This window comes from Nicotiana sylvestris, chromosome 10 (genome assembly GCF_000393655.2).
Source record: "Nicotiana sylvestris chromosome 10, ASM39365v2, whole genome shotgun sequence".
Taxonomy (NCBI): Eukaryota; Viridiplantae; Streptophyta; class Magnoliopsida; order Solanales; family Solanaceae; genus Nicotiana; species Nicotiana sylvestris.
In genome coordinates, this window is record NC_091066.1 from 36729672 (window position 1) to 36751955 (window position 22284).

General features: G+C 38.0%; 1 long non-coding RNA gene across 2 annotated transcripts; it reads left to right on the plus strand.

Annotated features, from left to right (window-relative positions):
• Nucleotides 1-915: 915 nt before the first annotated feature.
• Nucleotides 916-21863, plus strand: LOC104218964 (uncharacterized). Of its 2 annotated transcripts, XR_011403188.1 has the most exons (4): nucleotides 916-1099; nucleotides 1190-1248; nucleotides 19624-19688; nucleotides 21626-21863. It is a non-coding gene; the product is annotated as an uncharacterized lncRNA (long non-coding RNA). The 2 variants fall into 2 exon arrangements; XR_011403187.1 differs by lacking the exon at nucleotides 21626-21863 and having other exon boundaries at nucleotides 19624-19891.
• The last annotated feature ends 421 nt before the right edge of the window (nucleotides 21864-22284 follow it).

A 22284-nucleotide genomic window follows, 5' to 3' on the forward strand; every position in this document is an offset into this window, starting at 1 on the left:
ATATATATATACTTATATTGGAAGTAAGATTATGACATCAATAAATCTGGGATGTTCCCACCTTTCGTTATTTCTCGCTATATACTCTTAGATCTGAAGTTAATTATGCTTGGCTAAGATTTACCTTTTTTATTATCGATAATTGAAGTTGGCAAAATAGACTAAAACTTTTTGTTCAAACAATTTGGCGCCGTCTGTGGGGTTCTTAGCCAAATTTTCTAGTTTCCTTCAGATCCAAAACCAATAAAACATAATCACCCACCAGAAAGAGTGGTAAGTAAACCTCACATGCTAATCTAGATCATGATGCTACATAAAAGCAGAAGTTACAACCAATCTATATATATATATATATATATATATACTTATATTGGTGGTAAGATTATGACATCAATAAATCTGGGATGTTCCCACCTTTCGTTATTTCTCGCTATATACTCTTAGATCTGAAGTTAATTATGTTTGGCTAAGATTTACCTTCTTTATTATCGATAATTGAAGTTGGCAAAATAGACTAAAACTTTTTGTTCAAATAATTTGGCGCCGTCTGTGGGGTTCTTAGCCAAATTTTCTAGTTTCCTTCAGATCCAAAACCAATGAAACATAATCACCCACCAGAAAGAGTGGTAAGTAAACCTCACATGCTAATCTAGATCATGATGCTACATAAAAGCAGAAGTTACAACCAATCTATATATATATATATATATATATATATATATATATATATATATATATATATATATAAAGAGGAAAAAAGATTACTGACTTGGCACCTCTCTTAAACTAGGATTCCTATTTATCTTTTTTCTTATTTTTTTTGCTTTTTGTTTGTCCAAAAATCTTTTTATCCTTTCCAATGGACTTTACATATTCTCATACTGTTATAACAGATGAGAATAGTATTTATTGGTCTTAAATTTCTATAGAAAGTGGCAATTATTTGTATTAAAGCTCAATTGAGAGTGATTTTTCTCTTCCTCACTAATGGCCTAGCACTAAAGACCAATCACTACACACGTTCAAATAATAGAAGAAAATGAGCTCCTGGCTGTTACGTTCAAGTGCAGCAGCCATGTCTATTAATACTCATTTCAAGGTAAACTTCGAATGAAGAACAATTTATTCATTTGCTTACAAGAGTTCATAATTATCATTCCAATATATCTTATAGCGTATCTTTTCCCAGTTCTCCAAGATTGCTATCTGAAGGCATGGGAATCATATCATGGCATCCAAATCTAAAAGGTACAACATAAGCTAAACTTAAATTCCTTGATGTTTTCTATGTTTGTACTACTATACAGTTGTCTTCTTCTTTTTCATTTTTCCACTCCCTCTCCGCGCCATAGGTAGCGAATCATGTGATCTGTGATGCTCTTTTTTTTTTTTTTGGCATTATATACTTACACTGCTATTAAAATTTTTATTTCACTCCATTGGTTTACAACGAGAGTTGTTATTTTTAAGGAATGCTTTCTCGGTTCGAATAAGTTGTAGTTGGTGGGATATCTTGTATTATTGTTAGGTACTTAAAAAATTTTATCGATTTTTGAAATTACATTTAAAATTAAACTAACTATATTTAGATATCGTATTAATTAACCCGATTGATATACCACTTTTTTCTTACTTGAATTGATTATTAGATTGAAGTTAATTAAAAAATACTTGAAATGCAACAAGATAAAGGAAGTAATTGAGAAGTTGTTACAGAAAATTTAAAATAATCAGTATAAGGTATTTCTCACTCTTTTTACTGGACATTTTTGTAGTTAGTATTGCTTTCCCTGGATTGTAATTGAAATTTGGAATTGGGAGGGATTTGATGATTTATGAATGTCGATTCTACGTCAATTGTTTTCACGAATGTGTTTACATAAACTACTAATCATTTTTAATTTATTTTTTCTCTATATTAAATACAGAATGTGCCATTTGCAAAATTCAGTGGGTAATAGTGGGTATCGAGTACAGGTCGACGGGATGGTGTATAATAAATGACTTTCACAATTTAATTGTTGAATTAGGTTCTATGTTTGTACTGAATGTGTTGAAACTACTCCATTTTCTTGAAGATATTATAAAAACTTACTTTATATATACTGAAAAACTAATTCAATTGATGATCACATTAGGAGCAACAAGTGGCAAGAGACTTAGAGTTCAGCGGTGTATGAATATGCACTAAGAATATAAAGCAAAGTCAGGGATAAGCATTAAACTCCAATAATATCAACACTAATAAGCATGTAATAATGCACTTAATTGATTAGTAAAGATTAAATTTTCATAAAATTTAACAATAATTATTTTACCATATTTTAAATTTTTGTTATAACCGCGCGAAGCGCAGACAAATTCACTAGTATCCACACAAAGACCATAAGAGGAGACGACACCTGCTGCGCAATCCTATAAAAAATGGGCATATCCTGCCCTACTCTGACATACCCCCAACACCGGATGATCCATGAACAAGCTAAGGCGAACCCAACCCACGCGGAGCTAGGGCACTTTTAAAAAAAAAAAGAAAGAAATGGGAGTTGAATACGGCCGCCGAATCGAAAAAGCACCATTCCATCAACCACTTAAACGCCAGGCAGAGCGAGCAACGCTATAAGGATACCCTCGTTCACCGACTCATTGGATCAAGGTAAGGAAAATCTCATTTTGGTTTACCTTCTGTTGTTTGCTTAAATAGGAACACAAGCGCCGCATGGGCAAGCGAGCAAATGAGCATTCCAACTAGAGAATGGAAGAAAAACTACCAAAAAAAAATCTGGAATATCGCCCATCTCAGACACTTAAACTTTAGGAAAATGATGTCCCTTAAGTCGTACTCCCTTTCCCTCACCCGGGTGTTGTCCCAATTGGGTTTTCTTGGAAGGTTTGAACGAGACGATGATGGGGACGTCACCAAGTTCAAGGGATAATTCATCGCCCCGCCTACCGACGAGCTCTCCAGGCCGACCGATAAAGGTACTAGACAGGGAAATTCCAATATATGCATGAAACGAACGTTAGCAAAATAGCAATGCTTTATACTCTCTGACATCACACTCTCCAATGCAAACAAAATTAAGCAAACTGGGACTCACCCAGGGAACGCAGGAATTAAGAACTGGGACTCACCCAGGAAACGCAGAGGTTAAGCAAAACTGGGACTCCCACAGAAGACACCCGAAAATCTCCAAAAAATTAGGACTCACCCAGGAAACGCAGAGGTTAAGCAAAACTGGGACTCCCCCAGGGGACACACGAAACTCCCCAAAAAACTAGGACTCACAACGGGTTAACATTTTGACGTTAGCTCGAAATAACACCCCCTACGGACAAGGGCCATCGCCAAAGAAAAGAGTTCGACCTCATTTAAATCACAACAGGTTAACATTTCGACGTCAACTCGAAATAACACCTCTACAACCAAGGGACATCGCCAAAGAGAAGAGTTCGACCTCGTTCGAATCACAACGGGTTAACATTTCGACATCAGCTCGAAATAACACCCCTACGGCCAAGGGTCATCACCAAAGAGAAGAGTTCGACCTCGTTCGAATCACAACGGGTTAACATTTCAAGGTCAGCTCGAAATAACACCCCTACGGCCAAGGGCCATCGCCAAAGAGAAGAGTTCAACCTCGTTCAAATCACAACGGGTTAACATTTCGACATCAGCTCGAAATAACACCACACGGCCAAGGGCCATCGCCAAATGTTCGACCTCGTTCGAATCACAACGGGTTAACATTTCAAGGTCATCTCGAAATAACAACCCTACGGCCAAGGGTCATCGCCAAAGAGAAGAGTTCGACCTCGTTCGAATCACAACGGGTTAATATTTTGACGTCAGCTCAAAATAACAACCCCTACGGCCAAGGGACATCGCCAAAGAGAAGAGTTTGACCTGGTTTGAATCACAACGGTTTAACATTTCAATGTCAGCTCGAGATAACACTCCTACGGCCAAGGTCCATCTCCAAAGAGAAGAGTTCGACCTCGTTCGAATCACAACAGGTTAACTTTTCGATGTTAGCTCAAAATAACACCCCTACGGCCAAGGGTCATCGCCAAAGAGAAGAGTTCGACCTCGTTCGAATCACAACGGGTTAACATTTCAACATCAGCTCGAAATAACACCACACGGCCAAAGGCCATCGCCAAATAGAAGAGTTCGACCTCGTTTGAATCACAACAGGTTAACATTTCTACGTCAACTAGAGATAACACTCCTACGACCAAGGTCCATCGCCAAAGAGAAAATTTCGACCTCGTTCGAATCACAACGGGTTAACTTTTCGATGTCAGCTCGAAATAACACCCCTACGGCCAAGGGCCATCGCCAAAGAGAAGAGTTCGACCTCGTTCGAATCACAACGGGTTAACATTTCGACGTCAAATCGAAATAACACCCCTACGTCCAAGGGCCATCGCCAAAGAGAAGTTCGACCTCGTTCAAATCACAACGGGTTAACATTTTGACGTCAACTCGAAATAACACCCATACGGCCAAGGGCCATCGCCAAAGAGAAGAGTTCAACCTCATTCAAATCACAACGAGTTAACATTTTGACATCCGCTTGAAATAACACATCTATGGCCAAGGGCCATCGCCAAAATGAAAAAATTTCCGACCTTGCTCGAATTGCAACGGGTTAATATTTTGATCAACCCAAAATAACACCCCTACGGCCAAGGTCCATCGCCAAAATGAAAAATTTAACCTCGTTCGAATCGTAACGGTATAATATTTCGACGCTAACTCGAAATAACATCCCTGCGGCCAAAGGCCATCGCCAAATGAAAAGGAAAAATCATCCTGGTTTGAATCGTAATGAGATAATATTTTGATACTAGCTCGAAATAACGTCCCTAGGGCAAAAGGCCATCGCAAAAGGAAAAGTTCAACCTCGCTCAAACTCAATAACACCTTTGCAGCTATCGATCATCGTCGTACATTTTTTCTTCTACTTACTAAAAAATTAATTTCTTTACAAACTCCAATTTCAACCTCGCTCGAATATATAAAAAAAAAGGGACTTCGCTCGAATCAACGACAGTTTGATCCCACTCGAACGACTCAAGCCAAGACTGACTTCATCCAAAACAATGAATCCATCATATAACCTCATCTGAGTCAAGGGCGAATCTGCTTAAAGTAATAAGCCACAAATCGATCTCGCCCAAATAGGTGAATCAAATGAGACTCCATTCAGACTCACACGATGAAATCCTACTTAGTCCGGTTAAAATGGGTTCCCTGAAAAATCAGGAATTCACCATACGGAAATCCGAAAGTTTAAGCCAAAGATATGTAAAGCAAAAGGAAGGAGGATAAATACAAAGGACGTACAACGATGAAAACCTATTTTATTTAAACATTTCCGCAAATGGCCGCAGATTACACACAGTTAAAACCGGTCGAGTACAGAAAATACAAAAAAATAACAAACAACGACAAACAAGAAAAAACAACAAAGATAACAATTTTTTTACTCGGCACTCTCCAACTCGGAGACCTTTCTCTACAGCTTGGTTAATTTCCCCATCCACTCCGCACTCAAAGCTTCGACTCTGATGGCATTATGATCCAACTCGGACTACAACAATCGCACCTTCACCTGAAGATGCTCACACTCTATGGCGACCCCTTTGCCCAACTCAAGTTCTTCGTCCTTTACACAAAGTAGCTCCTCGAGCTCGCTATTCCTGCAAATAGCATGCATCAGCTCCTGATCCCTCTTCTCCAGTTCCTTATCGAGAGAATGATTACCGGCGTTCGCCCTTACCTATTCGTGCATCTCACGACACTTGTTGCAGTAGCGTCGACACTTCTCCAACATCATCAAAACAAAATTTGGCCCGATTGTCATCCCTGCGAGCACTTTCAATCTCCAGCATGTACGTCTGAAAGCCCAAAAAAGACGAAAAGAGTTGGTAAAGGTCAAGGTCGCCAAAGACAAAAGGAACACATAAAGAGAGGAAAAACTTACCCTCAGGCCCATATCGGCCACTTCATGCATCAAATCAACATTACGAACATCCCGAAGAGCCTTACACTCTACGGTAGAGCACAAAAGATCAAACTGCGGTACCAAGTCCTCCGTGTCCCCAAGAAGGTTAATCTCTGACAGAATCTCAAGTATACAGGACGGACTTCCCACCATTACCACCGTACGATTAAGGCCTTCCTTGAACATCCTAACATCATCAGGATCAAGATCGGAGTCAGACTCGTAGTTGTCGACCACGACACCTTTTCCCCTTTCTACGGCCGAAGAAGAAGCACGACTCAGTCTGAAAGACAAAGGCCCACCCAAAGTGGCAGCAGCAGCCTCGGGATCCCGACTCCCCATCACGGTGGTCTGTTGATCAATCACAGCAGTCGAAGCCTCTACCGTCGGGTTGGTCATGATCGCCAGGTTCACCTCTACAGTCGGGTTAGCATCACCATCCATTTTAGATGTCGTCAAAGGAAGGACGCCCTCTGAATATACCATGACTGGGGGAGCCATTTCGGACTCCACTCGTCGTCTCTTCGATGGACCTTCCCTATCTTCAGCATGGGAAGACTCACCTGTTGAGCGGGCAGTAGGAGCCGGAGTCCCAGAACGGGGAACAGTTTCCATGCACACGGCTCCGGTCGTAGGTTCAACTTGAGTAGCTCTCGCTGTAGGCCGGGCAGCAGAACTTGGTGCAGACCGAGCAGAAGACGTCGGCTGAGAATGGAAGTGGAGGAGCCCTCGCCCTTCACACTCTCCTTGATAACGGTAATGGTCATATAAGCAACGAGGTCAAATTGTAAGGCGAGAAATAGAAGTTGTAGCAAGTCTACTCACCAGTAAGGGGCATACGTCCATATTTCTCATAGAAGGACACCCATTCGCGAACTCCCGCCGTATGAGGAAGAATGGCATTCACCCATTCGCAGATATCGTCAACGGGCGGAGGGGGTAGTCTCGCGGCTGCAAAAGAAAGAACGATTTAATACTACTCAAGGAAAAGTGGTTGACCATCATTCTGACAGAAGATAAACTTACGTGTGAAGTTCCACCTCTCAAGGAACCCTACAAAGTCCGCCACAAGTTGCTCGACCCGCACATAAAAATAGTTTTTATAGAAACGACGATTGGCTTTATCGTCCATCTTCACCACCAGACTCTTTGTTCCTCGATGGCGTATGTGGATCATCATGCCTCGAATAAGTTGAGGGGCAAAAATATTGAGCATATGGCCTAGAGTGATCTCCCGACCGGCAAGCTTCACGAACTTGAGCAGCATGAGGAACAGTTTATATAAGTACGGCGAAAGATGAGCCGGACATACCTCGTAGAAATGGCAGAAATCTACCACCAAAGAAGGGAGAGGAAGCGTATACCCGACAATAAAAGGATATGCGTAGAACGCAAAATATTCTGGGCAGTCGAAATGTATAATATCATCTCCTATCGCCGGCAACATCTCAACGTGGTGTAGAATCCCCCACTTGGTCTTAAGCTCTACAATTGTCGCTTCATCTATAATAGAGGAAACGAGCTCTGGTTCCTCTCCGACAGGGCTATTGAAATTCGGTCCACGATTTCCACGGACGGGGCAATATTTCGGTCGCTGTTGGAACCCTCTCATCCTCTCATTTTTCGGCACCGGAACTGCGGCAAGATTGTCAGCGTAGGAAGAAATACCAGCCATTTATCTCGATTGAACAGAAAGAATGAATAAAGGGAAGTAGGATGAAGACGGTGATGTCAATTTCCGACTAACAGGAGAGTGAATCGAAAATCTGAAGTATCGGAGAAGGTGAAGACTCGCAAAACTCTTTTGATAAATCGAAAAAGTGTGCCAATAGAATGGTGTTTTCCCCTATCTATAGGAACATAAATGCCCCAAGCGGGAAACCCAAGAGTCACCAATCAAAACTAATAGGGCATGAGAAACGGTTCAATCCACAAGAAACGTGTGTCATAATGGCAGTAACTACCAACGACGTTTCAAATCAGCACAACGGTTCAACTATGAACGGATGCGACGATCCAAAGGCATCATTGAAGCGGTGCGCCATCGCCTCGATCTGAAAATCTCGCTCAAGGTGTACAGTCAGATTTCTCCTAACCTTCGAACCGACAGAATCCGCCCATCGAGCCCGCTAAGGGACGACCTCGACGAACGGAGGGACTAACTGTATGGGTCAAAATCTGACTATTGTGATTGATCAAGCTGGGATCTTACCCATGTGGCAGAATAGCGAAGGGTACCACGACCAACCTTGGGGTCAAATCATCAACAACGTATGTCAAGTCGTTACTGTACTCGAGTAACGACGAAAAAGACTGTCGCAGAAGATCATACTGGTCAAACACCACTGAATAAAAACTCCAGGAGCTATATATAGAGGGGAGAATCTCTGGAAAAAGGGGGGGCTTCACTTTTCCTCTCTACTCTTACAATCCCTTTTTTGCTCAGAATGTAAATCCATTTTCCTCATATTGGAGGTAAGATTATGACATTAATAAATCTGGGATATTCCACCTTTCGTTATTTCTCGCTATATACTCTTAGATCTGAAGTTAATTATGCTTGGCTAAGATTTACCTTTTTTATTATTGATAATTGAAGTTGGCAAAAAAGACAAACTTTTTATTCAAACAGTTACTTTACTTTTCTTTTTGAGAAGGATGAGCCTGTGATCATGTAAAAGGAAAAAGAAGAACTGATAAAAGCTCTTGGTAAGATTTGAACCTTACATTAAGCTTGAGTAGTTGCAATCGTAAACCCTTAAGTTACGACTTGGATTTCATATTTATATAAGTTCCTCAATAATTAAATTTACTCGCGCTTGATGTTCACAACATTAAATTATTTAATCTTAGTAGTTACTAAAAATTATGTACCACTTAACCAAGGGTAATTAAATGATTGATAAATGTGTCTATGAACTATGAAAGTCAAACATTTATAATCAATTAAATCTAAAAGTAGCTTTAGAACATGAAAGAAATTCAAAAATAATTAGATTTATAAGTGGTCATTCAAAAATAGTCACAGTTTCAAAAGTAATCAAAATTTAATCACTTTTCATATAAAGATAAATATGAACGAAAATATTGTTCAAAATTTGGAAAATACTCCAGCATAATATACTGGAACTCCAGCATATTATAATAGAGTTCCAGCATAAGTATACTGGAACTCCATCATAATATACTGGAGTTCCAGTATAATATACCGGTCCAACATAATATGCTGGAAGTTCATACATAGGTGCTCCAATCTCCAGTATATTATGCTGGAACTTTTCGCGTGTTGGAGTTCCAACATAATATGTTGGAAGTTCATACACATGTGCACCGATCTTCAGTATATTATGCTGGACTGGTCCCTGTTACAACAAAATAATGCTTATTTTTTAATGATTTTACAAACGTTGGCTATTTTTGAATAACCCGTTCAAAAACTGACTAGTCTGTGCTATTTTAACTTAGAACATGGGATGTTAAACATGATATAGTAATTCTATGATATAAAAACATGTCACTAAAAACAACACGAGATGAGATAAATATCAGACAATCTTTCACTGCGACCAAATAAGGCCACTATTCACTCCAATAATGAGTAGCTTGTACTATAAAAAGTAACATGGGTCCCGGAAAGAGTTGTCGATTAATTGAATTTGAAGAGACAAACAACACAAAGGCCAAGGCCATATCAAATGACAACCTCCTGCTGAAGTAGTACTTGGTACAATTTTGGTCCCATGGGTTACTGCTGCTTCAGACTTTGACACATTGGGGATTCCCTTATTGCGGCTCCAGGTGAACATCACATGATGATACTGATTGTTCGATTGTTTGATTGAGCACTGTGCTAGGTCCTCGAATCGAGTTGAATTCCCCCATCTAAACCTAGGGGTACATAGGTTTTTCACGTGAGTGACCATAGGAAGCCTATGTAGGCATATCAAGAATTCGGAACCAAAATGTGATTTTTTTTACTCAAAATACGCAAATAAGTGTTAAAAAAAAGTTATCAAACTATATATAACGCCACAAATAGTGGCGCTATACAGTAACGTTAACTGCATCGTTACTGTATAGCGTCACTATTTGTGGCGCTATACTGACACACCTTACATAGCGCCATTAATAGTGGCGCTATACCCTTATTACCTGGCCCCGCCAATAATTTCTGGGTTCAATAATTTAAAAGCGTATAAAGCCACTTTTTGTGGCGCTATATACAAAAAAGAAAAAAAAAACCCGGCTAGCCATTTCCTATATAAACATCGTAGAATCGTCACAACTTCATTCAAAAAAAATTCTTAACTCTTGTTGGTTTCTATTGTTGTTAAATTCTCCAGCATTTTTTCATTATGTCTGAAGAACGTAGAATAAGAGTATCATTATATTGGGGGGCTGAGGTTGTGATGGAGAATAACTCTGTGGGCTACAGTTTACCTGCTAAGTGTAATGTTAAATTGCCACTTTCAATGGAGTACGAAACATTGACATCGTTGTTATGCAAAAAAATGAGTGTGAGACAATGTTCAGTGATACTCAAAGTAACCGGAAGATATCCGTATTCCGTTACGCCGCAAGGGGTTGCTTTTTACTCAGAGTTTAACATCGACGATGATGACACTTTGAGTGATTTCTTGAGGACTCCGGACGAATGCCGGGAATTTCTTGTAATCACAATGTTGGAGATGTACGTGAAGGTCGAAGACGTTCCAAAAAATGAGGTTTTGCGTAGTAGAGATAACCCCCAGTCATGGGGTGGTTATTCTGGATCAGTTTTTGCCGGACATGTTCCGGATGAAAGATTTTTTCTTGATTTAAATTTATCACCGTCGGCGAATGAGCAGCGAGAAAATAATTTATACCCTGCTTTCCATAATTCACAAGAAGAGTGGTAAACTTCAATTTTCATTTGTGTTAATTATGTATATTTTTGCGTATTGAATTAATTTTAACGCTCATTTATTTAATAGGGGGTACCGGCCGGATATGAATTTTACAAGTGGCACATCCGGTAGTCATCACCTAACTGAAAACGTCCATCATGGAATGTCATCACATTATGACTTGTAAGTGAAAAGCTACAGCCATATATAAAGCATTTATTAATTTAGTAGCTTATATTTTTGTTGAAATGTGCAATGAAAACGAGCAAGTTGAACTACCCGTACTCACTCAATTGCCCGAAAACGACGTATTACATCAGGATCTGGCAGATGCACAGAGTGAGGAAGAGAACAGCGATTACGATAACAATGTCGATGAATCGGGAGACGAGACACCATTTGCTCGTGAGGATGGTGATGAAGAGGACGAGGAGGAAGGACCCGATTTGAAGAGAGCCCCCATAGACGAAAAGTGTACGAGTCTGAAGTGTCGTTTCATTCAAGGGAGATTCCTTATATTGATAACTTGCCAGCCGTGCCGGATGTGGAAGCTCTCGCAAGGGATTTTGATGAAATCCGGACAACAATGTGGGATGAGTCTAGACCAACGGTGCTTGCAAAGGGGATGCTTTTTCCTGATAAAGCACGCGTAAGCAGGGCTTGTAAAATGCACAATGTTAAAGAGTGTCGTGAGATGCAGGTATCGGAGTCAAGTCCGACGGTATACAAGGCTATTTGCCGCAGGTGGTTTTGGCCATGTAATTGGATGTTGCGTGCGTCGAAGAAGAAGACAGGTATGTGGAAAGTGGGTAAATACATTCCCACCCACACATGCGAAATGGACACTTTCAACGGGAATCACTTCAACTTGGATATTGACTAGATATCTCTAATACTTATTCCGCACATCGAAGCGTCCATAAGGTATAAAATCAAAGAGTGCATTACAGCAGTCCACCAGGAATATGGCCACACAATTACTAAAAGAAAGGCATATCTTGGGCGCAAAAGAGCGTTTGAAATAGTCTATGGTAACTGGGATAAGTCATTTGCAGATCTGCCTAGCTACATGGCTGCACTGCAGCACTTTAACCCCGGAACAGTTATTGAATGGAAGCTTGAGCGGAGTCCGGGTAAACCAGAATATATATTCAATTACGTGTTCTGGGCGTTTAAGCCAGCAATTGATGGTTTTCCGTATTGCCGGCCCGTAATATCCATAGACGGAACTCATGTCTATGGAAAGTACGATATCAAGCTATTGATAGCCATGGCAGTGGATGCTAATGGACAGATATTTTCTCTAGCCTTTGCTATTTGTGAAAATGAAAGCACAGAGACGTGGACAATGTTTTTGAACCACTTGAAAGAGCACGTTGTCAAACATCGTTCAGGTATTTGTCTAATATCTGATCAGCACGGGGGTATATTAAGTTCTGTGGAGAACCTTCCTGCCTGGCAAGAACCTTATGCATACCACCGTTACTGTGTGAGGCACTTTAAGGCCAATTTCAAGAAGGCACATCCCAAAAAGGATCTACATGATTTGATGTGGATGGCAGCAACAGACCACCAACAACATAAATTTCGGAGGCATATGGATTCTATCAGGCAAGAAGACGAGGCAGCATATCGTTGGTTAATGCGACATGATCCTGAAAAGTGGACGTTGCATGCAGATGGTGGCAGACGCTGGGGAATTCTTACTACAAAGGTGTCAGAATCCTTCAACGGGTTATTAAAGTCGGCAAGAGGATTGCCCGTCACAGCCATGGTGCGTATGTCGTTCAAGCAGATGGCGGAGAGGTTTGTGCAACGGTCTGCAGCTGCAACGGAATTGATGGAAAGGGGTGTTGAATTTATGCCAGTGCCTATGAAGAGATTAGAGAAATACAGACGGCGAGCACATTGGCATTCCTTTTTGCAATATGATAACGAACGAGGTATTTTTGAAGTTCGCACCGCTATCCATAATAATCGGGGTAATAATGTACATACTGTAAATGAATCCACAAGGTTATGCTCATGTGGGAAATGGTCAATCTACCACATGCCTTGTTCACATGCCATCAAGTGTTTTCAACGTGTTGGTTATGCGGAGACCAACTATATTGATCAACAATATAGTGTTTCCAAATACCTAAACACATATAGTGGTCAGTTGCAACCAGTGGGTTCTGAGCATTACTGGCCCCCAGAACCATTTAAAATGGTGTGTAACAAGTCCTATTTGCGTAAAAGACAGGTGCAGAAGAGAACGCGTATACGGAACCAAATGGATGTTAGTGATATCGTATATGCACGCAAATGTGGTATATGCTCGCAAACAGGCCACGACCGTAGAAAATGTCCTTTGGGTGGCAATAATAATCAAGCTCAGGGCGGGTGTTCTTCTATTGTACCTAACTACCCATGAGTTCATGTTGTAATAATTAGTTGTTATGTATACGATTTAAGTATTTATGAAATAATATTTTCTTGTTTGTTAATTATGATTTGTACTTTCCCTTTTTACCTATTTAAATAATAATTTAATATAATTATCGGTATATTTATCATGTGTGTTGTCTTGTTGCTATCACGATATTTAATACACAAAATATAGCGCCATTATATATGGCGCTATGTGTGTCTTGTCTTGTCGAACTGAAAAAGCTGAAAAAGCTGATCGGCTGACATAAAGTCGTCTTGTCAACATCATGATATGGCGCCATTAGATATGGCGCTATATGTGTGTTGTTTCGCCTATAAATAATGGGGTCATTGTAGTTATTTTGTGTGCTAAAAATTTCCCCCAAGAAATATTTCATTAAAAGTAAGTAAGGTTTTTATTATAAGCAAATATTTCACAAATGGCTCAACCTGGTCGTCCACCAATTTGCTTATGTGGAAAACCATGCATGAAGGATTGTGGGTGGGAAGGTGCTAACGCTGGACGCTGCTATTGGTGCTGTATGAACACGTTGTACAAGCAACCCGACGAACCTACTTGTGAATTTGATGAATGGGCTGAGGAACCATGTTATCAGGAAAGCTACAGGGATAGATTACAGGAATTTCATAATATGTGGTTATACCAGCATAGAATACAAAAGGAGGGAGATAGAATTATTACAGAAATGAGGGAGAAACTGAAGGAGGTGGAAGATAAAAAATGGAGAGCAGAATGGAATTGTGAAGCACACAAGGAACGCAACGAAAAATATAAACGGGAACTTGCGGAGGTGAAGGCGAGAGTGAAAGAGTTAGAAGAAGAAAAAGAACAAATGGAAGAACGATTTAAGTGGTTGGAGCGAAGAATAAATGACAACTGAGGATGGAGCATTGGCGTGTATGTGTTTAGTGTCATTTTCATATGTCATGTATTTTTATTATGTTGGCCTGTTATGTTTGTGTTTGTGTTGTAGTAATGTTTTCCTTGTTTGTTGTACTAAATTTTATTTTAATTTAAGTGGAAGTTAAGTTTAAGTTGTTGTGTTACTATACCAAATACTATAAAACGAAATGAGAACTAAAAAAAAGTAACTGTCATATTCGACTAAATATTGTTGTTAATGTATACAAAAATATTATTTACACCAAAAACCATAAAAATGGAAGACCGAATCAATGTGTCCCGCATCCGGTGTGTCTCAAAGTAGCCGTTGGCCTGAGGCGCATCCCCTGCCGCCCGGGTACGCTATCAAGATCATCATTATCAAGTCGTCTCCTTATGGCCGGATGCGGCACAGGATGACATGTATCGGTGGTGATGTCAGGTCCAGTAGAAGGCTACATAATAATATCAAACTTAGTATAGAAAACTACATAACAATTCACAAAAATTTATATTGTCTTACCATAATCGTGTCTGGATCCTGAATGTAGTCATCTGTCGCAGCATCGCATGAAGCCTAAAAAAGTAAATTAATAAAGTTAAAGAAAATAAATAAGTTATAGTAAAAACAGTAATAAAATTTAATACTAATAAACTCATACCTGCGCATGTGATGAGCTGCCATAACTCAGTCGGTGCCCACTATCAAAATCTCGGATCGGTCGAGACTCATCAGTGGTAAACGGGCCAGGGAAATATCTACCCAACTCCACTCCTTGAAAATTCGAGCCCGTGATCAAGAATTGACCCGATGGGGTCACCTGCGACGTCCCTGGAGTGTCATAAATGCCAAGGCTGTAAGACGGCATGTCGGTCTCATGCATGCCACCTCCCATATCAGCAGCAACATCATCAGCAGGAGCCTCAAAGCCCCCTTGCTGGGGACCTCCTCTCCGCCCATGACCACGTCGTCCAGCACCAGCAGGTCGTCGTGGAGCAGCAGCAGCTCGTCGTCCACTACCCCGTGGCATACCACGACCTCGCTGGTACGTGGCTGGGTCAACATAATCTGGCTAGTGTGCTAAACGCTGATCCGATCGGCCTCGCTGCAGTGTCTGGGCAGCCACATCCATTAAGCGACGACTATAGTCCTGCATGATCACATGATCGTGGACATAACTCTGCATCTGCTGCCCCATACGATATACGGTACGCAATCCAATCGCCTGCACAAAAGTTTTTAATATAAACTATGTATTTGACTAGAAATTAATATTAATGTAATTGATAATAACAGAAAACATACCACAGCCTCATGTCTCCCGGCGTATGAGACGTACCGACCATCTACCTGATGAACTGGGTTCCCGATAAAAAGTCGGGAAACAGTGCGGTACCATGCCATATAAACTTCGATAGGAAAGTGTTGCAGAGCTGGGGTCAAGTCCCCTCGGTTGTCCCAAATACCCAACTGCGCTGTCAGCCAATCAATAAATGTGTCGTCCACTCTCATCCGATCATCCCTCTCATAATGTAAAGGATCCCATGCAGGCCGAGTCAGTATAGACTGTGGAAATCCAAACTGACGAAATACTCGTTCTAAGGCATGATGCTCAACAATATCGAGGCACGTGAGAGGGATGGAAGCCCTCCAAATATGGCGGCCGTGTGTGCAATACGCTGGCAGGGTACCTATCAGCTCTTCGTTGTACGGCGTCCAGATGAACTATCAAATAATAACACAAACCGTTAGTATGCGCAACACCTAGTTAAACAATAATTGGTAAGTTTAGTTAGATATTCACCTGTGCATCCTCCAGAAAATTCAACACATCCCTACAGAAGGGAAGATTATGATGGCCATGATACTCTCGTGCAAGTCTACTACGCAATACCCACCTACAAGCTAGAGGGAGATCAGGAATATGTACATTAGCCGGTAGCTGTGGTAGAGGTGGCCGAAGCTGCAGAAATCGCTCCCATACCCAAACCTAAAACACAAAGTTGACGTAAAGATTAACAATAATTAGATAGAATTGTAACTAAACGACAAATTATTTGAATAAGTTGTCACCTGTAGAAGTGGCAGAAATCCAGAAACGTCTCTCTATGTGCCCATGGATGCCCGACAAATTTGCCTGTACAAAAAAGATAGGACAGCACCACCCCAGCTGTAGCTGACTGTATCATCGAAGTCCGCAATATGATGCAGAAAATGGAGGCTCACTAGGTTCCCCGAAGTGTTCGGGAACAAGACCCCCCAAATAGAAGGAGCAACAACAGCCTCGTATATTGCTCCACATCCACCTCCGCTGAGTCGTCGGTGATAGTATCGTGGATCTGCACCAAGTAGTCTCTAATGGGGACCAACTGCATACGACTGCTCCCAATTGCTACATCTGGGTCTTCGGACCTGAAGCCCGTGAGCCTGTGCAGCATATCCATATATGAAGCCCGATTAAAATATCTCATATTCCCAGGTAGTAAAACTGGCAAGCCATCGGTGGACAGGCCATATAAAATCTCGACGTCCTGGAGTGTGATGGTGGCTTCGCCGATGGGCAGATGGAAAGTGTGCGTCTCCGGTCGCCACCGCTCAATCAACGCCGTGATCAAAGCATAGTCGAGTTGTATCCGGCCAATGCTAATGATCCTATAAAACCCCATCTCCTCCAGGTGATGGACCACACGGGGATGTAGAACGCGGGGAGGAGTAAAAAACTCCCACAATAAATCCACTCTCCTGCCCCGAAAAGTCTGCGTAAGCAACTCTCCCCCCCCCATATATGCTCGGATCTATGCTGGGGCTGTAGGGGTAGTAGCTCCGACGTTCGAGGGCCGGGATGTATAGGTGCATCCATGTCGTCAACTACAAAATCATAATTTTTAATAACTATCATTAAAATTTATGTGTTTTTTTATAATTTAAATTCATATTTTTTAACAGTTTAATTGTAAAAATTATATATATACTTATGGGTTTCGTGCTAGATTTTCTGAGGCCCAGTGGTACCAAACTATCATTAATAATTTTATATTTTTTTAATAATTTTTATTCATATTTTTTAATAACTTAATTGTAAAAATTATATATATATATATATATATATATATATATATAATTTTTATAATTATGGGTTTCGTGCTAGATTTTCTGAAGCTCAGTGGTACCAAACTATCATTAATAATTTTATGTTTTTTTAATAATTTTTATTCATATTTATTTAATAACTTAATTGTAAAAATTATATATATATATATATATATATATATAATTTTTATAATTATGAGTTTCGTGCTAGATTTTCTGAAGCTCAGTGGTACCAAACTATCATTAATAATTTTATGTTTTTTTTTATAATTTTTATTCATATTTATTTAATAACTTAATTGTAAAAATAAAATATATATATATATATATATATATATATATATATTATAATTATGGGTTTCGTGCTAGAGTATAAGATAATTAAACAATTACTACACAATACTACGCTACCAAGGCTCTACATTTTACTACGCTAAAAGGGTCTACGTTTTACTACGCTAAAAAGGTCTACATTTTACTACTCTAAAAAATAATCTAAACTAAACGGCATAAAAACACATAAATATACATGAGGATATTAACAAACACATTTTTTAGACTAATTTACATATTTTTATACAACACTAAAATTAAATCCGGATAAAATTTAACATGCTAGTTTCGGAAAAAATAAACACAAACCGAAATAGAACACATACAAATCAAGTAATATGCATTGTTATAAAAGTTTCAACTTAAAATAAATCGAAATACCTCGATTTAGAATTTTCGGAATGTAAATAGATCGAAATTTTGACTCCGGAAGAGTGAATCCACAATAACACGAAGCTCTACTCGACAGTGGGACCACCAATATTCAACTTTTATGTGACGGGGAGACCCAAAATTTATTTATTTTTTTAAAAATTTGGGCAGAATCGGTGGGGGAGGGGGGACCAGAAGGGAGTAAGAAATGAGAAATGAGGGAGATGGAACGAAGAAGAAGAAGACGGAGGATTTGTATTAAGGGGTATAGCGCCACTATTAATGGCGCTATGTGTGATGGTAATAAGGGTATAGCGCCACTATTAATGGCGCTATGTAAGGTGTGTCAGTATAGCGCCACAAATAGTGGCGCTATACAGTAACGGTGCAGTTAACGCTACTGTATAGCGCCAATATTTGTGGTGTTATATATAGTTTGGTAACTTTTTTTAACACTTATTTGCGTATTTTGAGTAAAAAAAAACCACATTTTGGTTCCGGATTCGCATATCAATTGGAAATAAAAGTTGTACTCCTTTCTTTCATATTAGATGAGGTAATTTGACTCAGTATGAAGTTTAAGAAAAAAGATGAAGATTTTTGAATTTTGTGGTCTTAAAAGCTTAAGGAGTAAAAGGTTTGTGGGGTCTTGACATTTGTGTAGCTATTAAAGCTTCTCATTAAGGGTAAATGGATAAAATAAAGAGTTTAAAGTTGAATTATTTCCAAATTTAGAAATGTGGCATTTGTTTTGGAACAGACTAAAAAGGAAAATACCTCATCTAATATGAAACGGAGGGAGTAATTATTGTTTTTTAAAAAAGATTTTTTTTGAGTTAAGTTGAAAATTAGTATATGGAATTTGAAATCATGTTGGACATGCACATTTCAATTGGAAAAATGTTGCAGTTTTGTGAGCGGGGAAAAAAATTATGAACTTTTTGAAAAAGTGGTCAAACTTACAGAAATTTCATTTTCGAAAAATTTATAAAAACTTACAAAACTTCATGGACAAACATATTTTTGGGAATTTTTTTTGAATATATAAGATCTTTTCCCTCATTCAGTTTTCGCTAAATTGACGTCACGTAAGGCTCATTACAGAGGAAACACTTCTTATCACAATTTTTATTTTATTTTTGTAACTCAAACATGAGACCTCTAATTAAAAATAAAGTATCTTATTCATCTCATCATAATCCTTCACGGTCCAAATGTAAGACCTAAAACCTAAGACGTCTGGTCACTATGCACTCAAACTCCAAAGATTAAAATTCCATGATTGAAAACAAAAGGACATGACAGTTGGTGCAAACTCAAAAAAGAAACCTAGGGATACATAGGTTGAGTGATCCTAGGAAGCTTAGATGTAAGACTCACTATGCAACTCAAACTCCAATATTAAAGATATACATGATTGAAATCAAAACTACACTAATAATAAGCTGGTGCAAATTCATAAAAAAAGCTCCAATCTACGCTATAACTGTGCAGGTTTATTATAGGTATCTTGTTTTAGTCTCGTTACTATTTTTTAGAGGTTAGACTCGATACTTACGGAGTATATTAGATCAGTTGTACTTATACTGCACTTTTATACTTTTTGTGCAGATCCTAACATCGGTACCAACAGAGCCCCGATAGGTGCTTAGCAAATACTGCATTGGTAATTCGAGGTAGAGCTGCATCCTGTCTGCAGGCCTTAAGTAATTATCTTATCTCTAAGGGTGCACATGGATGGTTCGGTTTTTATTAAAATCGAACCAAACCGACTATATCGGTTTGAATTAGTTTTGTTTTGTCGGTTTTTTCATTACATGAATAATATGTCTATCTTACTTTATTAAATTTTTTATAAGTAAATATATGTTTAATAAAAATTAAAAAATTGACAAACACATAATCTATTAAAATATTCTTATTGGAGAATTTTCTTAGTTACACATTATAGTTATTTTTTAAGTTGTCTGATATTTAATTTTCGTTGATGTACACTTTCAAAATTAATTGAATTTAATAATTAAACATAAAAAAACAATTTGATACCTACTTAGTGATATGTGTAAGCACGTGATTTTTGCCCTATATGAGAATTACTCCCAAAAAATTCAAAAATAAAATGATTTTTCTTTGGTGTACAATTTTGTGATATTTTGAAGAATTATTTGTATTTGTCTGTGCGTGTTTATTCGCTAAATTAATAAAAAATACAAAAATATGTCGCATTTTGCATGTAGGATTTAATTCTACAATTGTTAGTAATTAAAATTGTTTTACAAAAATTAAAAATTACAAAAATAGGCATCGTTTGCATTTTTAGCATTTAATGTCCAAATATACAATTTTATGCTTAATTAATACTTAATTGTGCGTTAATTGTTATTGGGAGTTAATTTGCGCCTTTATAACTTAATTTAGTTCTTAATAATAGTTTAAGTATTTTTATAATTTAGTTTTAGAAAAATAAAAGAAGAAAAGAGAGCGAAAATATAAAGAAAGTCGGAATTGGGCCTCTTCTTCAATTTCAAGCTATAGGCCCAAAAAATGGCCCAATCTTCCCTACGACCCAGTCCATTTCGAGTTGGGTCGACCCAGTCCATTAACCCAACACCCCTTCTTCATTTTTGTCCAACACAAAACAAAACCAAAAAATAAAAATAAAAAAATAAAAAGTGAATTATCACTATTAATAGTTTTATTTTTTGTTTTTTTTATATATAAAAAAATCCGAAAATATTTTATTTTATTTATTATTTTTATTTTTAAAATATATATATATATATATATATAGTAATTTCGGAAATGATTTTAAAAAAATAAAAAATAAAAAAATAAAAAAATGTAAAAGAATGTAGAAAATTTAAAAAAAAAGTAAAAAGTTTTAAAAAATTTAAAAGTAAAAGAAGGTTGGAATTAAAAAATAAATATAAAGATATCTGAAAATTTAAAAAATTTAAAGTAATTGAAAGTAGCATTTTTAAAAGAAAAAGAAAAGATAGTGGTTTATTTTTTAAAGAAAAGTTAAATAAAGTGAGATTCTCTTTTAAAAAAATAAAAAGTGGGATTTTAAATAAGATAAAGTAATTAAAGTTGGAATTTTAAAAATAAAAGTAAATAAAGGTGGGATTTCTTTTTCTAAAAAAATAAAAGCAATTTGTAAGTGGGATTTCTTTTAATTAAAAAAATAATAAAATAATAAAAAACAAATCTGAAAATTTCGAAAATTTTGCTATAAATAGAAGAGAAAATTTAGGAAGAAGGGTGGAAAAAAAGAGAGGAAAAACTAGATAGAGAGAAGAAAAAAAGAGGGGGCGGAGTGAGAAGTATACACCCGATATACATTCTGTATACACTGAATATACAGGGGCAGAATTCATTTTGGAGAGTTTTGAAGTTGAAAAAAAATAGTTACTGCTTCATTGCCTCGCTTAAGATCTGAAATAGTCAGAACCTTCCTGCCTTTTACTTCTTCACTATACTTGGAGTCGTTTATAGTCTCCTGGGTTTTCTGCTATTCCTACTGTACTGGTTTGCGATGTTGCTGAATCTGCTGTTGCTGTGTTATTACTGCTGCTGACTTCTCCTTCTTTTGTTCTTGTACTGCTGTTTCCAGGTACACATTTGTACAATCTCGGCTTGAAGCAAAAAATGAAATATTAATCAGGCTTTGTTCCTGTTGAATTCCTCCTGTTTAGATTTGTGGTTGAATATAATTTTTCTTTCTTCGTATAAAGATGTAGTTGAATGATTAATGAATAATGAGGTTGCATATGTATACTTTCTTCATCTAATAATGTTAGTTTAAATTACGGAGAATAATTAATCTGTTTTGATATTATGGTCAATCTCATGTTCTAGTATTATTGAATAACAGAATATAAAATGAAAGCAGTTTTTCTTTGTACAAACTCGATCGCAATTTTCCATTCGCATTAGCCGTAAACTAATAACTAATAAGTTACGTTTTTCAGCATGTAAATAATTAAGAGATTTTCTTTTAGTTTAGAGACGAACTTAATAGAAAATATAGTCATTGTAGGTTTATCCTGTAAAAATAAAAATGAGACGAGCCTCGCCAAATAAAACGTATAGATTGCGGGGCCCTCACAAAATGTATGGTTTAATTAGAATTCGGAAGGACCGTTTAGCGAATTTCACGGTCTTCCCCAAAATAATAACGCGATAGTCTCTTTAGGCGCGTGTTTAATATTTTACTTTCTTAAGCCTGGGTGTGCATTTCATGTGACCCGAATCCAAATCCCAAAACATCAA